The 19,740-nt window shown below is 49.8% G+C and overlaps 1 protein-coding gene and 1 long non-coding RNA gene across 3 annotated transcripts in view; one reads left to right on the top strand and one right to left on the bottom strand.

Annotated features, from left to right (window-relative positions):
- Positions 1 to 19,740, top strand: part of EPHB2 (EPH receptor B2) — a 209,603-nt gene that overhangs the window by 31,781 nt on the left and 158,082 nt on the right. The window lies entirely within an intron of this gene.
- LOC117093153 lies at positions 3,250 to 4,505 on the bottom strand. Its single transcript, XR_004441043.1, has 2 exons — positions 4,285 to 4,505; positions 3,250 to 3,432 (listed from the first exon to the last, which is right to left on the bottom strand). It is a non-coding gene; the product is annotated as an uncharacterized LOC117093153 (long non-coding RNA).

Below are 19,740 nucleotides of genomic sequence, written 5' to 3'. Positions count from 1 at the left end.
TTTTCTTCCCAGCAAAAAAAAAAAAAAAATACTCAGTTTCTCATGTTCGCTCTGGCTCTGTGCAACAACAAAAACAAGGGCAATAATAGTTCACCTGCATGGAAACCCCAAATCTCCACACACTGGGCTTGTTGTCTTACATGCCTGTCTCGGGGATGGGCTTTATTTTTCTCGCTGTTTCAGAGATGAGAAGGCTGGGGTTCAGTGTAGTTAAGGCACCCGCCCCCAGTGGGGAAGTGGTAGAGTCGGGACTTGAACTAGTTCTGTGTCTCCAATGCCCATGTACTTCATTGGTACCCCACACCTCCTCTGCACCGTTTTGTTTTACTCACAAACTCATCCTGCTACAGATGGGAAATCTTAGGCTCAGAGAGAACAGCTTGCCTGAGGTCCCCTGGGTGAGTGGGTGAGTGGGCAGGGTCCAAGCCGGCGTCCAACCCAGGCCCCTGCTCATAGGGTCCATCCACATCACCCTCCTGGCCCATATGAGCCCAGAGGCTGTGTTGCTGTGCAAAGCTCTGGGCTCGTGGTATGGACAAGCCATAGGGTTATTGACATGAGGACCGCCCCGCCCCGGCTGATGTAGAAGGATAGCCAGAATGAGACAGGTTTGAGATGGAGAACCCTGTCTTCTGCATTCAGGGTGGGCCTGGGAACAGTCAGGAATGATGGAGCAATGTTGGTAGAAAGGGTGGGGACAGGGGCAAAGCTGAGAGCCGGAGCTCTGTCCAGGTTCCCAGCTCCTGGACCTCACTCAGATTTAAAGGAAAATGGGGTGAATCGACTAACTGACTTTCCAGCCTGCCTGCCTGCCTGCCTCCCTCCCTCCCTCCCTTCCTTCCTTCCTTCCTTTTCCTTTCTCTCTTTCTTCTGAGAGAGGGTCTCAATGTGCTGCTTAGGCTGGAGTGGAGTGCAATGGCTATTCACGGAAGCAATCATAGTTCACTGCTGCAGCCTTGACCTCCTGGGCTCAAACGATCCTCCCACCTCAGCTTCCTGAGTATCTGGGACTAAAGGTATACACCACCACGCCCAGCTAATTTTTTATTTTTTGTGGAGAGGACTCACTAAGTTGCCCAGGCTGGTCTCAAACTCCTGACCTAAAGTGATCCTCCTACTTCAGCCTCCCAAGGAAAGTCAGACACCTGGCTGACTTTCTTTTCTAAGTGCTTTGATGTCTTTCTGAGCAGAGAAGTTTAACCCCCAGGTTTGCTCAGGGTGCTTGTTCTTTTTCTACTTTGAGGTTCATTTATTATGAACTTTTTTTTTTTTTTGAGACAGGGTCTCACACTGTCACTCAGGCTGGAGTGCAGTGGTCCTATCATGGCTCACTGCAGCCTCAACTTCCTTGGTTCAAGCGATCCTCCTACCTCAGCATCCTGAGTAGCTGGGACTACAGGCTTGCACCACCACGCCCAGCTCATTTTTAAATTTTTAGTAGAGATGGAGTCTCACTATGTTGCCCAGGCTGGTCTTGAACTCCTGGGCTCAAACAATCCTTCCACCTCAGCCTCCTGAAATTCTGGAATTACAAGCATGAGCTCCTACACCCGGCCTAAACAAGCCTTTTTGAGCGCCAACTCTGTACTAGGCATCAGGCTCTCTGGAACGTATTGGCTATGAACGGTCACAGCAACCCAGGGCTTGGTGATGCCACCCCTACAGCTGAAGGGCTGCTGACCTCCAGTGCCGGCTTACCAGGATCAGCTTACTTCTTTGAGACTCAGGCTGAGGCACTTCACCTCTCTGAGCTTCAGTTTCCTCCTCTGTAAAATGGGATGGTCATTACTGCTTCATAATACATTTGGGAGGATTTCTGTAAATTTAATTTTATTTTTTAATATTTTTTTTTGAGACAGGGTCTCACTCTCTTGCCCAGGCTGGAGTGCAATGGGGAGATCCTGGCTCACTGCAACCTCCACCTCCTGGGTTCAAGTGATTCTCGTGCCTCAGCCTCCCCAAGTAGCTGGGATTATAGACACGCACCACCACACCCAGCTAATGTTTGTATTCTTTTGTAGAGATGAGATTTCGCCATGTTGGCCAGGCTGGTCTCAAACTCCTGGCCTCAAGTGATCTGCTCACCTTGGCCTCCCTAAGTGCTGGGATTGTAGGCGTGAACCACTGTGCCCGGCCCGGGAGGATTAAAGTAGATCATAGCCCCAAAGCTCTGAGTACGGTGCCCAGCACATAGTAGGCCTCCTCGGCCACCTCTACAAATGGTAATGTCATCTGCTTCTAGACTGGGCCCCCAAGCTCTGCGTCAGGAAGCTTGACATGGCATCTGGGGCAGCGGGTAATGAAGCTGTTCTTATCTGAACCCCCAAATTACAACATAGGAGTTCTGACAAAGGGTTTATAATTGATGTGCCGATTTGTTTCTAATGGAACTCACTCAGTGGCACTAAAAAGAATCAGATCACATTTCATTGTTAACACAATGAATCACCTTGCTCAAAATAACAAAATCACCCCAAATCATGATTTCCCTACGAACCAGACTGGGGCAAGGATATGAATAAAATCAGGCACATAACCCCTTGGAAAACAGTTGAGCTGTTTCTAATAAAATTGAGCACACGCCCACCTCATAGCCCGATAATTCCCCTACTTATTTAGTACATTTGATCCTTTAGCAATGTGGGGTAGGGTGCTGACCCCCCACACTGTTGAAAATCCACATACATTTCACTCCCCAAAAACTTAACTACTAATAGCCTACTGTTGACCAGTAGCCTTATTGATAACAGAGTCAACTAACACATATTTTTATGTTATATATATATAATATGTTATATATGTTGTATGTTATGTTATAGATAATATATAATATAATATATATAATGTACTGTATTCTTACAATAAAGTAAGCTAGAGAAAAAATATTAAGAAAATTATAAGCTGGGCGTGGTAGTGTGTGCCTGTACTCCAAATACTTGAGAGGCTCAGGCAGGAGGATCACTTGAGCCCAGGAGTTTGAGGCTACAGTGAGTTATGATCACCCAGTGAGCCTGGGCGACAGAGTGAGACTTTGTCTCAAAAAAAAGAAAAAGAAAAAGAAAATCATAGGCCAGGCATGGTGGCATGCACCTATAGTCTCAGCTATTTGGGAGGCAGAGACAGGAGGATCGCTTGAGGCCAGTTCAAGGCTGCAGTGAGCTATGATCATGCCACAGCACTCCAGACTGGGTGACAGAGTAAGACCATGTCTCCAAAAATAGAGGAAAATCACAAGGAAGAGAAAACATATTCACTGTTCATTCAGTGGAAGTAGATTGTCATAAAGGTCATCCTCATCGTCTTCACGTTGAGCAGGCTGAGGAGGAGGGGTTGGTCTTGCTGTCTCAAGGGTGGCAGAGGCAGAAGAAAGTCCAAGCATAAATGGACCTGCTCCGTTCAAACTGGTGTTATCCAAGGGTCAGCTGTATACACCTAACTGAGATGAATGCACATGTTCACTGAAAGACAGGGACTAGAGCAGTGTTCATAGCAGCTTTGCCTGTCACAGTTCCAGACTGGAAGCAACCCAAATATCCATCAACAAAGAACGGGCAAATACATTGTGGAGTATTCATTCACATGATGGAATATGACGCAGGAATAAAAAAGAACAACAAACTGCCGATAGCACGCAGCATCATGGATGAATCTCAAGATCATTACACCTCACAAAAGAAGCCAGACACCAAACAATACATACCCGACTGGTTTCACTCATAGGAACTTCAAAACCAGGCAAAACGAATCAATGCCAATTAAATCAGGATCGCAATTGCCTATGGTGAGGGAAAGATATTGATGAGGAAGGGACACGAGGAACTTTTTGAGTGGTGGTTACACAGGTATATGCATTTGAGACATTCATCAAGCTGTACACTTTAGATTTGCGTGCTTTACTGTGTCTATGAGCTATACCTCGATTAAAAAAAAACTGCAAACATCCCTCCCCACTTTCTAATGGCTTGGCTTTGGGCAAGTGACCTGTCTGAGCCTGAGTTTCCTTTATCTCTGAAAGGGGGTGGTCACAGGGGTTGAGAGGACATACTGAGATAATTATAATCCGTGCAGCAGCCTAGCTCACGGTGGGTGCTTGGCAGTGGGGGGCTTTGTTGATGTCATTCAGCAAGGCTCAGGCTGGGCCTCGGATGATTGGCAGCTGTGAGTGCAGGAGGGGCCTGACGTCTGCCCACAGATGTGGCTGGTGTGTCTACCTGACGCTGCTCTGGATTCTGTGACAATCTGCAGCTTATCTTTCAAAGCCTATCTCCCCACCCGTTTCCATACCTCAGCAGTCCGCCTGCACAGTGGGGATGCAGCAGGATCAGGATGTTTAACTTCTCTATATGCCAGCAAGGTTTGGTGAGAAAGACCTCCAAACACATAGTGATCAACTCTGCTCTGATCGAAATCCAGTAATGACTGAGTCCGTGCCCTGGGCCAGGCATTTTGCCAGGGAAGGAGGTGAGTGCAACCATGGAAAGATCGCACCAGACACCTGCCCTGTGGACCTTACAACCTCTGGCAACAGATCAGACAGTTTTCAAAGAATGAGTCCACAGACATGGGGCAACTGCATCTTTCACAACTGCCAATAAAAGGCTGTAATGATTGGGTCTGGTAGGGAGGCCAGGGAAGGCTTCCTGGAGGAAGTGACACACAAGTATGGCCTGAAAGATGAGCGGGAGCTGACCTGGCTAAAAGGGAAGGGAGGGTGCACCAAGCTGGGGAAACATCTTGGGCAAAGGCCCAGCAGGAGTGTGAGTTATTGGTGGCCAGAAGGATCCAGAGTGGCTGGAACTGAGAGCTCGATGGGGAGAGGGGCAGGGTGAAGCCAGGGAGGCCTGTGGGCTCCTCCTCGAGCCACACTCTGTGTGTCTTCACACTTGGAGCAACAGGAAGTCATTGCAGTGTTTTCTGCACGGGGGAGATGAGATGGTGAAATTAGCCTTTTGCAAGGAATAACAAAACTTCCATGATCGACCACCTACTGTGGACTGTGGACCATGGACCATGTTAGGCCCTTCAGTACACACCTCTAAATACTGACCTCCTCCTGCGTAGGAGGCCTCACCCCCACCTTTCAGGGTGCAGAAGTCAGGTCACGAGGGTATGAAGTGTGTTTTCTTCATGACCTTCCCACGGGGGTGTAGGGGAGCTGGGATTCAGACCCCGCTCTGTCTGAAGCCACATCCACACACTTCCCTCTGCACCCTCCTGACCTGTGACACCCTCGGGGTGCAAATCTCTTAGGTTAACCTTGCTTTTCTCATTCCTGGAAGGGGGTTAGGACCAGCCCTGCCTCCCTCCTAGGGAGTGTTTTAAAGTCAGATGAAATAAAGGAAGAAGTGACAGGTGGTCAGAGCAGGAGAGTCCCTCAGTCCAAGCCTTTTCTTTTATAGAGGGAGAAACTGAGGCCCAGAGAGGGAGATTGGCTGGCCCCAGATCACACAGCCAAACTCGGGTTCTGCATCAGCTGCTGCTTGCCAGAAACCCAGGCAAACAGGGAGAACTACCTTCTGCTCAGGCTTCGGTCACTGGGCTGAGGGCCTGAGCAAGGCAGGCTCATGTCCTGTGTTCACTGTGGTCAGAGCCGCTATGGGCCAGAGATAGCCCAGGCAAGGTTACTTGTATTAATAATGGCTGAAATGTGTTAAGCACTTTCTCTGTGCCAAAGTGCTGATAAGCGCTTTTACTGAATTATGTTTTTCTGGATTATATTACTTAATCCTTGACATTGCCCCCAGGTGGTGAAGTGGCTTGCCCAAGGTCCGACTCAAAATCAAGGTCTGTTGATGCCAGACCAACTAGGCTGTTCCAGAGATTCTTTGTCATCCTGGTAGAGCAAATCAAGAGGGGCTTGAGATTCTTCAAATCCCAGCTGCCAAAGCCCTTGCACAGTCACAGGCAAGGGAGGGGGACTCTGAGATGACTCACCCACCCAGCTGAGCAAAGCAAACACCTTGGGGTGGCATGTGGTCTGTGAGCTGGCATTGCCAGACCCCCAGTCATCAGGGGCCTCTGCCAGCAGGGGCGGCCTGCAGGAGAGCAGGCAAGCGAGCCGTCGGCATTCCTCTGCCGTTTGGGGACTCAGGTGTGACCTGTCTCTTCACCTGGAATGAACCCATTTGCTTCCTTTTGTTGGTGGCTTGAACTCTAGAACCCATCGTGCTGTGGAGTGGAGCCAGTCTGCTTGGGGAAAAGGGCAATGAAGTTGGGTGGCCCCACTCAGCCACTGATGAGCTGTGTGACTTTGGGCAAATCACTTCACCTCTCTGTGCCTCAGTAACTTCGTTCAGCACCGGAAGATAATAACACCCACCTGGTAGAACTGTATGAAGCCAGTAGAAAAACTGCATGTAAGGGCCTGGCAGAATAGCATGGTAGCTGAGAATGAGTATGACTCTAGAACCGAATTTCCTAGTTCACTTCCTGGCTCAACTACTTGCTAGCCACTTGTGCAAGTTATTTAATCCTCTCTGGCCTTAGCTTCCCCATCTGTAAAATGGAGCAAGTAATCTCACCGATTTTACTGGGTTACTGTGAACATTCAATGTGTTTCCACAAGTGAAGCTCTTAATGCCTGGCACAGAGTAAGCACTCAGTAAGTTTGGCTGTTGTTCTTAATATTCCTTCATTGTACCCTCCCAACTTGCTTCCTTTCTCACTTTAGCTGCTGGGAAGCTCAGAGCAAACACTGTTGCCTAATTAGGTTCATGAAAGAATTATCTTTCCCTTACCTCAAGGGGCTTTCTGGGTCCTCTTTTTTGTTTTGTTTTGTTTTGTTTTTTTGAGATGGAGTCTGGCTCTGTCACCCAGGCTGGAGTGCAATGGCGTGATCTCAGCTCACTGCAAGCTCCGCCTCCCGGGTTCACACCATTCTCCTGCCTCAGCCTCCTGAGTAGCTGGGATTACAGGTGCACACCACCACGCCCAGCAATTTTTGTATTTTTAGTAGGGACAGGGTTTCACCATGTTGGTCAGGCTGGTCTCAAACTCCTGACCTTGTGATCTGCCCACCTCGGCCTCCCAAAGTGCTGAGATTACAGGCGTGAGCCACTGCGCCCGGCCCTGGGTCCTCTTTTTACATAAATTTGATTCTAATGTCCCGAGATACATATACATACATAAACACACACACACATGTATATAGTATTAAAGTAAAATAAATTATATAACTTATTTTAATTATAAAGTTTCCTCCAGTTCTTTTTAGAAATAGTATTAGGTTGGTGCAAAAGTAATTGCGGTTTTTGCCTTTGAAAGTAATGGCAAAAACCAGAATTACTTTTGCACCAATCTACTAGAATGTATCGCATTTTATGAAAACCAACGAGGTAGGCGACACATGTCATGGGGCCTCTTGTCTGTGAGCTGCTGGTCATCAGGGCCTGTTCCATTCTTTCCTTTTTACTTTGTAGCTTTTTTTTTTTTTTCTTTTGAGATGGAGTTTCACTCTGTTGCCCAGACTGGAGTGCAGTGGGTCGCCTCACTGCAACCTCTGCCTCCTGGGTTCAAGTGATTCTCATGCCTCACCCTCCCTAGTAGCTGGGACTACAGGCAGGTGCCACCACGCTCAGCTAATTTTTATATTTTTAGTAGAGGCAGGGTTTCACCATGTTGGCCAGGCTGGTCTCGAACTCCTGACCTCAAGCGATCTGTCTACCTTGGCCTCCCAAAGTACTGGGATTAAGGTGTGAGCCACCACGCCCAGCTTCATTTTTACTTTGTGGCTTTGCTTGTTGCCAGCATGTTGGTGCCCTGGAAAAAAGAGGAATGCAGGGCAGGGACTGGGATGTACATTTCTTCTAGAACTCTCTACCCCCCACAGTGCTTCGCCCAGGTCCGGGCACATGATAAAGATCAAACAGAAACCTGGAGGTGAATTGAAAGATTCAGACTAAGGTGTTTGGTTCTGTGAGTGACAACAGGTGTTTCTTGGTTGTCTTGTGTCACAGATCCTATGTGACCTCAGCTCCCATTGCCAAGGGAGCGGTCCCTCCTGGCTCCTCTTTGAGGGAAGGGGAAAGGAAGGTGAAGGTATCGGGCCCAGGATGGAGAGGGAAAGGATGCTATCTCCTTCCTGTCCACAGGGTGGCTTAGGTCTACTGGAGCCATTCATTCATTCATTCATTATTCATTCATTCACTCAGCTGGACCTCCACTGGGTACCAGACCCTATACTGGGGGCTCACGATACTGAGATGAGTCACCTGGCCCCTGCCCTCATGGAACACCTAGAATGACATACGGACAAAAGGATGGAGATGAGGAAGGGATGCATGAAGTTACCCCAATCAAGATGCGTGGTTTGACAAAGGACTTTCTTCTCAAATTTTGAATTTATTTATAACAACAACTGACATTCATTGAGTGCCAACTGTGCACTCAGAGCTGTGCAAAGACCTTAACCTGCATTATCTTATTAATAAACCCCCAAGGCCCCCTGAAGAAGGCTGTTATATTCTTATTTGGCAGATGAGGAAACAGACCAGAGCAGGGATGTGACTTGCCCAAGGTCACATGGCAAGCAAGTGTCAGATATGGAATTTAAAGTTCAGAATCCTTATCTCAACTTCTCCCATGTCCCACCTCTCCAGGAAAAGAAAGGCAGTGGGGTAGTTTACATTGGGGCAACCCGAGAATCCAGGGAAGGTAGTAGCTGGGGCAGTAGAAGGATTTTCAGCAGGCAAGGGGTAGGGAAGCAGGGGAGATGGGCTGGGCTGGGTGCTGAGGCCCGGACCTTTCTGTGGCATCAGAGCTTTGCTCTCTTCTCTTTCTGGAGTTCTGGGTCACCAGAGCCAGACTTCTGATGTGCTTAAGTCCTGTGTTTACATGACAGTCAGATGGAGCAGGCTCCAGGGGAACACGGAAATGGCATTAAATAACGCTGAATCACACGGTAAGAAAGTTCCCCTTCCCTTCTCCTCTGTGCCTGCTGATTACTCACGGAGAAAGTCTCTGTTTCCTGCCAGCATGTCTCTAACACCTCTCTGACAGCCCCTAATCTCCCTTTTCAATTGGGAAAAGTAGACTTCAAGCTCAGACTCTGCTAGGGAGCCGGAACGCCAGGACATCATCTTGTTTTCATCGTGAATAGTTTAACTTATACATACATGGCACTTTCTAAGTGCTTTGCAAATATTACAAAAATTTCATCCCATTATAACTTTATGAGATAGGTGCTATTATCCACCTTCCAGATGAGTAAGCTGATACACAGAGAGGTGGAGTAACCTGCCCAGGTACACCTCCAGAATGTCAGAGCAAGGACTAGGAATCCAGGCAGCGGGCCCCAGAACCCATGCTCTTAAGCATCTCCCCAGACTGCCTCTGATTCTCAGAATTGAGGCTGCCTTTCTTCTAGTTCCAGCAGTAGCCTGATTTTTCCTTTACTGATGAATTCATTTCCATGAAAATATTAAAAGTAAAGTGGAGTTCAAGTGGTTGTGTGGAAATAGCCAAAGTCCTAACAGTAGTTGAAGGGCTACTGAAGTTTGAAGAACACTCGTCAGTCCAAGCCCTTCATTTGCTGGGGGGATGCTCTGAAGAACAGAGAGGGTATGGGAACTAACAGAGGTCACACAGTGAGTGAGCCTGGAGGCTGCCAGGACAGATGGGAGCTCTCACCTGCCACCCACACCCATCTGCTTCCTGCACACAGGACTGATGGGGCGCCAGGTGGCAGGAACGCAGAGGTGTGCTCACCTGCCCAGAAGTGTCCCGGTGCTGTAACAGGATCCCTGTTATCTCTGCTGTTCCGGGAACAGGCAGATCTGAGCCTCAAGGCCCAAGCCCAAGTCAACATTTTGGCCACTGCTGAGCTGACTTTTGTTGTATATCTTTACTTTGTCTTCCAAGTCTCAACAGAACCTGAGTGGGGAGCTCTGTCCTCAGCCTGCTGGTCAGGGCTCACCTTCTCTACCTTTACGCCTTTCCAGAAGCTTCCACAGCCTCTGCCTTGGGACATGTGAGCTGACCCTGGATTCAAATCCTGGTTCTGCCACATACCCACCATGTGGCTTTCTTTCGGATGCTTAGCCCCTGTAAGCTGTGCCGTCCTCATGTAGGAAGTGGGGATGTACAAGATCAGAGACAGTGGGCCGGGAGGATCACCGCCACACAGAAAGGCAGGAATAATGTCAGCTCCTTCTGGAGTCACCTTGCTGCAGGGCCACTTCCTTTGTCATGAAGGCCACCAGCTTTCTCCATGAGGGTCCTGGGAAGTGGAGAATGAATTAGGACCATTGTCCCCATCATAGAGATGAGAATACCCCAAGTTGGGGTCTGGCTTCTTTAAAAATCGGGCTTCGGTCTAGAGTTCCACCCTGTGCACAGTGACACCAGTCACAGGCTTTGGATTCGGGCGTTCTCTAGTTCCATGTGGCCTTGGGTGGGTCATTTCTCCACTCCCAGCCTCAGTTTCTTCATCTGTCCAGTGAAACCATCCATGCAGGGTTATTGTGAAACTTAAACATGATGAATGTTCTTGGAAATGTCTGATGTACTTCACAGGTGTTATTTATGATGGTTTTTATTCCTTGTATAGCCAGAAAAATAGTGTGCAACACTCTAAAATTACTAGGTGGGGTGTGGTAGCTCACACCCATAATCCCAGCACTGTGGGGGCCAAGGCAAGCAGATCTCTTGAGCCCAGGAGTTCAAGACCAATCTGGGAAACACCGCGAAAACCTGTCTCTGCAAAGACACAAAAATTAGCTGGGCGTAGTGGTGTGCACCTGTTATCCCAGTTACTTGGGAGGCTGAGGTGGGAGGATGGCTTAAGCCCAGGAGGTCGAGGTTGCAGTGAACCCTGATTGCGCCACCACACTCCGGCCTGGGTTACAGAGTGAGACCCTGTCTCAAAGAAAGAATAATAATAAAATACCGTGTAGTCAGGACATACAAGGGAATTAAAACCCACTTTTTAGTAAGAGCCTGTGAAGAAGGCCTGAGCAGAGTTGGATCCAGGCTGATCTATATATTTGTATATAAAAATATATTTATATACACGTAAATACATTTTTAATATTTTAATATTTTCATGTTTAATATTTATAAAGTAAACATATATGTATACTTACACACATGTACACACACACATGCGCACACATACACATACATGTGTTTTGAGTTGGGGTCTTGCTCTGTCGCCCAGGCTGGAGTGCAGTGGTGTAGTCATTGTAGTCATGACTCACTTCTGCATCTGATTACTGGGCTCAAGCAATCCTCCTGCCTCAGCCTCCTGATTAGCTAGGACTACAGGTGCATGCCATCATGCTGGGCTATATATATATATATATATATATATTTTTTTTTTTTTTTTTTTTTTTTTAAGACAGGATCTCACTATGTTGCCCAGGCTGCTCTTGAACTTCTGGGCTCAAGCGATCCTCCTGTCTTGGCCTCCCAAAGTACTGGGACTACAGGCATGAGCCACTACACCTGGCCCTGGGCTAATATTTTGTTTCCCATCTGTTCTTCCAGTCAACAGTCTTTTTCACCCACTGCTGGGTTAGGCATCGTGGTATGGAAGAAAGAGCATGAGCCCCCAAGTTGGGCAACCCTGGATCTACAGCCCAGCTCTCCCAAATCCTGGCTGTGTGACCCTGGGCAAGTTGCTTTGACTCTCTGACCTTCAGGTTCCTCATCTGTAAAATGGGGGTCCCGCGCCAGATTGTTGTGTGGATTAAATGAGTCACTGCACATAAAATGCTCGGCACACATCCTGGCCTGTGGTGGACACTTAAATGATGGCTCCTCTTGTTGTCACATGATCATGAGGCACTGGGTCCTGCACTGGGCTGTCATGGTCCAGTCAGGTGGCTTTGGTGGACATCCAAAGTAAGTCAGTCCCCTGCCCTGATGGAGGAAATGCAGGCATCAAGCCCAGTCTGAGTGGTCAGGGAAGGCTCCCGTAAGCCGAGTCGAAGGGGAAGGCAAGGGCTGGCTAGGTGCAGAGACCAGCACAGGCCCGAGCGTGGAGGCCGGAGTGGGAGGGGCCTTCTCCTTTGGCTGCGCCCAGGCTTCGTGTGGGGGAGAGGCAGGAGATGAGGCTGCTGAGTGGACAGGCCCCCTGGGGACAGTTTGTCGGGGAGCTTGACAAGGTTAAGGATCTTCCTTGGACATCCTTTCACTTTCCCTCAATAACCTGGTGCGGATCTATCATCCCAGTATTTATCTAAACCCTTGCTGGACCCATTTATATCCTCCGCCTCTCCAGCTTCTCGGCATAATGAGCTCCAGATGTGGTGAAGGGGCCTTCCCCAAATCTCCACCTCAAGCCAGGAGGGTGCTGGGATTGCGGGGATGAGTCCTCGTTCACCAAGAGATAGGAAGGCCTTAGAGCCTGCAACTCAGCCTTGGCTTCACCCTTACATGGGCCCAAGACACTCCAATTCGTGATCCCCTGGGGTTCCAGGCCGCTGTAGGGACCCCAGATCCTGGGCCTGAGTGCTCTGTGGGCTCCTTAAGGGGCACCCCAGAGATGTTGGACCCCCTGTGGCCACCCCAGGAGTAAGACAGGCAGCCAGTAAGCTTTCAACCTGTGGAGATAGCAGAAATGTCCCCAGAGCAAACCAAAATGGTGGCTCGAAGGTGCTCAGAAACCTCCCATCCTGTGCTTCCCAGTGGTCAGTCTCAATTTCTACCATCTCAAGCCATGTTCTCACTGTTGTTCTACAAATGACTCACTTTTCTATTTACTGGATAAATGTATGAAGATGGAAAGTCCATATCCTGCCATAAATAAAACACCAGCATCTCTTGACACACACAGAAGTTAACTGTAACCATAAATACAACAGAGGCAGGACAGGGTGACCATGTCCGGCTCCAGCCTTGTGCTCACTCCTTGGCTGGGCTTCTGCAGAAGGGAGGGCGCCGGAGACCAGGGCTCAGGGGGCCAGAGAGGGACCCAGGGAGGCAGGCAAAGGTGGTGCAAGGTGTGCAGTGGAGCTGACCACTGCTGTGGGCAGCTGGGGCTCTATCCCCCAGGCCTGGCACGTGGCCATGGAGAGCATACCTCAGAACTGCTGCCTGCCCTCTCTTGTCAAGGCTGTTCATGGGGAGTTGCCTCCCCTACATGTTCCTGTGTGCCGTGTGTCAGGAGGCAGAGGCTCTTGAAGACACTGGGCATCTTTGTGGCTCCAGAGCAGAAAAGAGAGGTTGACAGGGGAGATGAGGGGCAGGGGAGGGGAGGTGAGGGGCAGGGGAGGGGAGGTGAGGGGCAGGGGAGGTGAGTTGAGGGGCAGGGGAGGTGAGGTGAGGGGCAGGGGAGGTGAGGTGAGGGACAGGGGAGGTGAGATGAGGGGCAGGGGAGGTGAGTGAGGGGCAGGGGAGGTGAGTGAGGGGCAGGGGAGGTGAGATGAGGGGCAGGGGAGGTGAGGTGAGGGGCAGAGGAGGTGAGGGGCAGGGTAGGTGAGGTGAGGGGCAGGGGAGGTGAGGTGAGGGGCAGGAGAGGTGAGGTGAGATGAAGCGCAGGGGAGGTGAGATGAGGGGCAGGGGAGGTGAGGTGAGGGGCAGGGGAGGTGAGGGGCAGGGGAGGTGAGGTGAGGGGCAGGAGAGGTGAGGTGAGATGAGGGGCAGGGGAGGTAAGGTGAGGGGCAGGGGAGGTGAGGTGAGGGGCAGGAGAGGTGAGGTGAGATGAGGGGCAGGGGAGATGAGGTGAGGGGCAAGGGAGGTGAGGTGAGGGGCAGGGGAGGTGAGGTGAGGGGCAGGGGAGGTGAGGTGAGGAGCAGGTGAGGTGAGATGAGGGGCAGGGGAGGTGAGGTGAGGGGCAGGAGAGGTGAGTTGAGGGGCAGGAGAGGTGAACTGAGGGGCCTGTGCACTAGAGACAGCTCCGTTCGAGGCCCTGAGCCCGAGGACCCCTCTTCTGCTCTTTGTTAGAGGACCCCTCTTCTGCTCTTTGTTGCAAAAGACCAGTGTGTTTCAGAGAGGTGGAGAGGTGTTAACGTCTCAGCAGCCCCAGTGGAGACTTTCTCTTTGAGGGATCAGGGGATTGAAGAGAATTGAAAAAGGGAAAATGTTCTCAGTTTATGGCATCCTAGAATGCAGTGTCAGGTGCCACTAAATCCTCTTGCAGATGGCCCCGGTGAGAAAACTGAGGTCCAGAGCCAGGAAGGGACTTAGCCAGGGCATGGACATGCCAGAAAGATGGCCTCTCCTGTCAATGCACCGACCTGCTGTCCCTGAATCTGTTTATGCTCACTGTTACTATTTTTAAAAACAAAGACCAAAAAAAAAAAAAACATTTTTAGATGGATGCAGGGGAGGGGAAGCCCCAAATCAAATGGGCAGGAGGCCACCTTCAGCCACACTGAGGTCTGGAGAAAGAAGCCTCAGAAAGGCCCATCCATCCCACTGGCCTCCCCACCACCTCCCTGCCCTTCTGGCCCATGCCCCCAGGGTGAGCTCGGAATTCTTGATAGTAGACGAATGGTAAGGACAGAGAGGGGAGCCATCTCACTAGGAGGGGCTTCTGGGGGAGCTAGATGCACTGGGTTTGAATCCTTGCTTTGCCCTAAAATGGCCACCTGACCTTGGGCAATTACTTCACTTCAAAGTGCCTCGGTTTCCTCATCTGTAAAATGGGTATAATACAGTACCTGTGTCAAAGGAATATTTAGGATATTAAATATTCATAAATTACTACATGTAAATGCTTCCAACTGTGCCTGGCGTAAACACTGCATTTGCCAGTCATACTATTATTATTATTAGGCACAGGGAAGAAAGGAAGGAAACTAACCTGTATTTAGTCCTTATGAATGGCCAAGCACTGTGCCTGCAATTTATGCAGCTCATCTTATATAATTTCACAACTCTAGAAAGGTAGTTCTTTGTCTGAGACCATCATTGACGAACCCAGGGTCCCGTCATTGTGGGGATGCAGCCGCATTCTGACCCTGGGCACACAGGTGTTCACTACATGGACTCAGGACAAGTGGGGAGGTGGAAATGCAGGGAGAGGGGCCGACAGCTGAGGTGAGGGCTTCTGAGGCAGGGGTGGGCTGGGGGTCCATCAGGCTGGAAGGGGTGGCTGGGGCTAGCTCAGGAATTCCGTGGGAAGAAGCTTGCACTTTCTCCCACAGGCCCTGGGGAGCCATGGGCAGGCCACGAGTAGGGAGTGACATGATAAAGGGGGTGTTCGGGAAAGGTCTGTGTGGCTGTGGTTTCAGGATGGATGGGGGCGGCGGAAGGGTCCAGAGGGGAGGCAGGAAGCTCCACTGGGTGGCTGGCCTGGGACAGTCCCCTGGGAGAGGCACAGGGAGCCTTCAGTCAGACTGACCGCCAGGACCTCATGGTCCTGGGCCCTGACCCGGCCCTGACCCTGAGTCCTGCCTGAGGTGCGGACAGGGCCCCAGTCCTTCCCTTCGCCCGTGGGCGGCTTTATCTGGGAGTCTCCGGAGGGCGTCCCGTCTGGATTGAGCCGGCCTGGCCGCCTGCAGATTTATGAGGTGTGGGGGAAGTGGTGGGGGCAGCGGGCGTGTGAGGCAGCCCTGGTGGGAGAGGGGAGAGCTGGAGGACGCTCTCCAGCCCACGGACCTGTGCTGACCCCATTTCCACCCCGAACTAACCCCACCCCATCTCACTGGGCCAGCCCTAGAACAAGGCGGCACCTGCTGCCTCAGTTTCTCCTCACAGACACCTTGAGGGGTGAGTAGAGAGAGGCTCCATGCAAGAACCTTAGACATGAGGGGGCTGTAGACAGAATGTGCTAGAAGCTTCTGTACCCAGGTCAGAAGATGTCTATGGTACGAAAGCAGGTTACTAACAGTATGCTGGGTACAATTCCATTTGCAACTTTGAAAGGAATAAATATGCATCTGTGCCTCTATAAATACATTTTATGTGCAGTAAAATGCCTAAATGGTATTTAATTGTGACTTCTTCTGGGGAAAGAGCTTCGACTTTCACTTTATACCCATCTATATTGTTTCAGTATCTTGTAAGCATATACTTTTTTCACTTACAAACTTTTTTAAAAACAGAGTAATGGTAGGAGGTGATGTTGGGTCGTGGAGGGCCTTGTGTTTATTTGTGGGTGATAGGAGGTTGCTGTCGTGGGGGCCTGAGGGTGCTCAAGGTTGGGTGGTTCTGGAATAGTGGGATCATTCTCTGCTGAGAGTCCCACCCTCTGAGAGACCCCAGCCTCACTGGGTAGACCCCACATGGATGAGCTCCCAGGATAAGGCAGGCACAGACAGGTTCCAGGGAGCGGGGTAGAGACAGTCAGGGAGGGTTTCCCAAAGGTGGTGGCCATTGAAAGGTAAGACAATTAGATTAAATGGGAAGGACAGCCTCGGGCATTCTAGAAGGGAAGCTAAGAGCAGACTCTGGAGTCAGAGAGGTGTGAATCCACATCCTTGCTCTTTTCCTTACCAGTCGTGGGACTCTGAGCAAATTTTGTCGTCCCTGAACCTCAGTTTTCTCATCTGTGTAACGTTTACCCTAATGATGTTAAAAATTGACCAGGCGTGGTGCCTCATGCCTGTAATCCCAACACTTTGGGAGGCTGAGACAGATGGATCGCTTGAAGCCAGAAGTTTGTTTTTTTTTATTATTATACTTTATGTTCTAGGGTACATGTGCGCAATGTGCAGGTTTGTTACATATGTATACATGTGCCGTGTTGTTTTGTTGCACCCATTAACTCGTCATTTACATTAGGTATATCTCCTAATGCTATCCCTCCCCCCTCCTCCCACTCTATGACAAGCCCCAGTGTGTGATGTTCCCCTTTCTGTGTCCAAGTGTTCTCGTTGTTCAATTCCCACCTATGAGTGAGAACATGCGGTGTTTGGTTTTTTATCCTTGCGATTGTTTGCTGAGAATGATGGTTTCCAGCTGCATCCATGTCCCTACAAAGGACATGAACTCATCCTTTTTTATGGGTGCATAGTATTCCATGGTATATATGTGCCACATTTTCTTAATCCAGTCTATCATTGATGAACATTTGGGTTGGTTCCAAGTCTTTGCTATTGTGAATAGTGCCACAATAAACATACGTGTGCATGTGTCTTTATAGCAACATGATTTGTAATCCTTTGGGTAGATCCCCAGTAATGGGATGGCTGGGTCGAATGGTATTTCTAGTTCTAGATCCTTGAGGAATTGCCACACTGTCTTCCACAATGGTTGAACTAGTTTACAGTCCCACCAACAGTGTAAAAGTGTTCCTATTTCTCCACATCCTCTCCGGCACCTGTCATTTCCTGACTTTTTAATGATCGCCATTCTAACTGGTGTGAGATGGTATCTCATTGTGGTTTTGATTTGCATTTCTCTGATGGCCAGTGATGATGGGCATTTTTTCATGTGTCTGTTGGCTGCATAAATGTCTTCTTTTGAGAAGTGTCTATTCATATCCTTCGCCCACTTTTTGATGGGGTTGTTTGTTTGTTTCTTGCAAATTTGTTTGAGTTCTTTGTAGATTCTGGATATTAGCCCTTTGTCAGATGAGTAGATTGCAAAATTTGTCTCCCATTCTGTAGGTTGCCTGTTCACTCTGATGGTAGTTTCTTTTGCTATGCCGAAGCTCTTTAGTTTAATTAGATCCCATTTGTCAATTTTGGTAGCCGAGAGTTTAAGACCAGCCTGGGCAACATGGCAAGACCCTGTCTCTACAAAAAATAAAAATAAATTAGCCAGGCATGTTGGTGCACACCTGTAGTCCCAGCTACTTGGGAGCTGAAGTGGGAGGATCGCTTATGCCCGGGGGATTGAAGCTGCAGCAAACCATGATTGTGCCACTGCACTCCAGCCTGGATGACATGGTGAGACCCTTCCCCCCCAAAAAAAAATCAGACCATGCTCACTATGTGTAAGCTATGTTTTTAGGTGTAGGGATCCCAAAAGCTGGGGGATAGCCCCTGATAATTTGAAAGTACCCTGCCAGATGTCCAGGACCCCAGCCTGAAAAGGCATAGGGTCAGGAAGGGTCATGTAGAGGGAGAGGGTCCCTCCTAGGAGAGAACAGCTTCTCCTAGGAGAGGGCTTCCTAGGCAGTTGGATGATACTAGCAGCATGTCGTAAGGGCACCAGGCAGTGCTTAGGTCAAGGTCCATCCTGGTCTTGGTATCCAGTGGCAGCTGGCATTCATTTGCATGAGCACTGCCTCCCTGGGGCTCCCAGGACAGCCTCAAAGCAGAACACCATGCTGCCCTTGTGCCACACCTGAGCTGTGATCCAAAGCCAGGGCGGGATTCTGGCTGCCCTCCAGAGACTGAGACTCAAGTCCCAGTGCCACCTCTCATTAATGGTCTTTCCCTGCATGATGAGGTCACCTTTCTAAGCCTCAGTTTCCCTTTCTGTGAGATAGTGGTATAAGGGGGCAAGCTGGACCTCTTTCTGAGGGCCACTCAAGATTTTATAGTCTGTGAGGTTGGAGCTAGTTGTCAGAACCAGTTCATATCCTCATCTCCCAGTACAGAGCCTGGTACCTATTGGGACCCCAGCCAGGTCCTGGTGGATGGACAATGGATGGATGGATGGATGGATGGATGGATGGATGGAGCATGGAGCATGGATGGATACATGGATAGATTTGTGGATGGATGATGGGTGATGGGTGGGTGGGTGGATGAATGGATGGATGGATGATGGATGAATGGATGGATGGAGAGATGGATGGGTAGACGAATGATGGATGGATGATGGCTGGCTGGATGGATGGGTGGGTGGGTGGGTAGATGAATGATGGATGGATGGATGATGGGTGATGGGTGGGTAGATAGATGGTTATCCAGTTAACTCATGAACACACCAGAAAATGACAGAATTGGATAATGAATGCTCCCTCCTCAGGCCTTTGCACTTGGTCCTTCCTCTCGGAACATTATTCCCAGCTATTTTCCTGGCTAGCTTCGTCACCTGCCATGAAGCATCCTGAAAGGAAACTTAATCACCATGGGCTTTGAGCAAAACGCTTGGCCTCACTGAACCCTAGTTATCTCATCTGTAAAATGGGGACACGGAGGCTTACCTGTTTCCTTTATACTGCTTGGGTGCTCCCTGTGTACTTCTCAATTGCAGTATCTACCCTTTATTGCACTTAATGGTGGTCCGTTTGCCCCAGGCCATTCCTGCACCCGGCCCCCATTATCTGCCTTGCCCCGAGGCGTGGTGGGATCTCATTCCTCTTGGAGTCGGCTGAGCTCAGCACAACCCTGCAGTATGCTCTCAGGGAGGCTCTGATGAGTGTCTGAGTGTCTGAGTATCCCTGACAGTGATGGGAAGGGGCCTTGCAAACTGTTTAGCACTGTGCTGTTGCCTTTCAGGAAGCTCAGCTGTGCCTCGGTCTATACCAACACCTCTGCCCAGTCACCTCCCTCACCAGGTGGCTCCGAGCCTTTGGGCAGAGAATTCAAAGCCCTTTCTACCACCCCACCCCCAGCCCCTTGAGTTCTGTGACACACTTTAGAGGAGGTGTCATCCTCACAAGGGGGACAATTAGCAGATCACCTTCCTTGATATGTAGCACCCTCTGGAGGGATTGTCTCACCACAGCCACACCCACTGCTTCAAAGCCAAATTTTGGGCCTGACTAACAACAGGCCTGTGTGTGTGTCAGGGGAGGGGTGGAGAGGATCAAGAACCTGCCCCAGATCCCACCCATGCAACATTCTCACTGCCTGTCAACCTGAGGCTTGTGCACGCTATGGGTTCAAGAGGTACCTGCATCCTCTGATTTGCTATGGATGCCAAACCTCTGAGGCACGGCAGATGGATAACACAAGT

Source organism: Trachypithecus francoisi, unplaced genomic scaffold (genome assembly GCF_009764315.1).
Source record: "Trachypithecus francoisi isolate TF-2019V2 unplaced genomic scaffold, Tfra_2.0 Lachesis_group12, whole genome shotgun sequence".
Classification (NCBI taxonomy): Eukaryota; Metazoa; Chordata; class Mammalia; order Primates; family Cercopithecidae; genus Trachypithecus; species Trachypithecus francoisi.
Note: the sequence above shows the minus strand (reverse complement) of the source record. Positions and strands in the feature narration are given on the sequence as shown.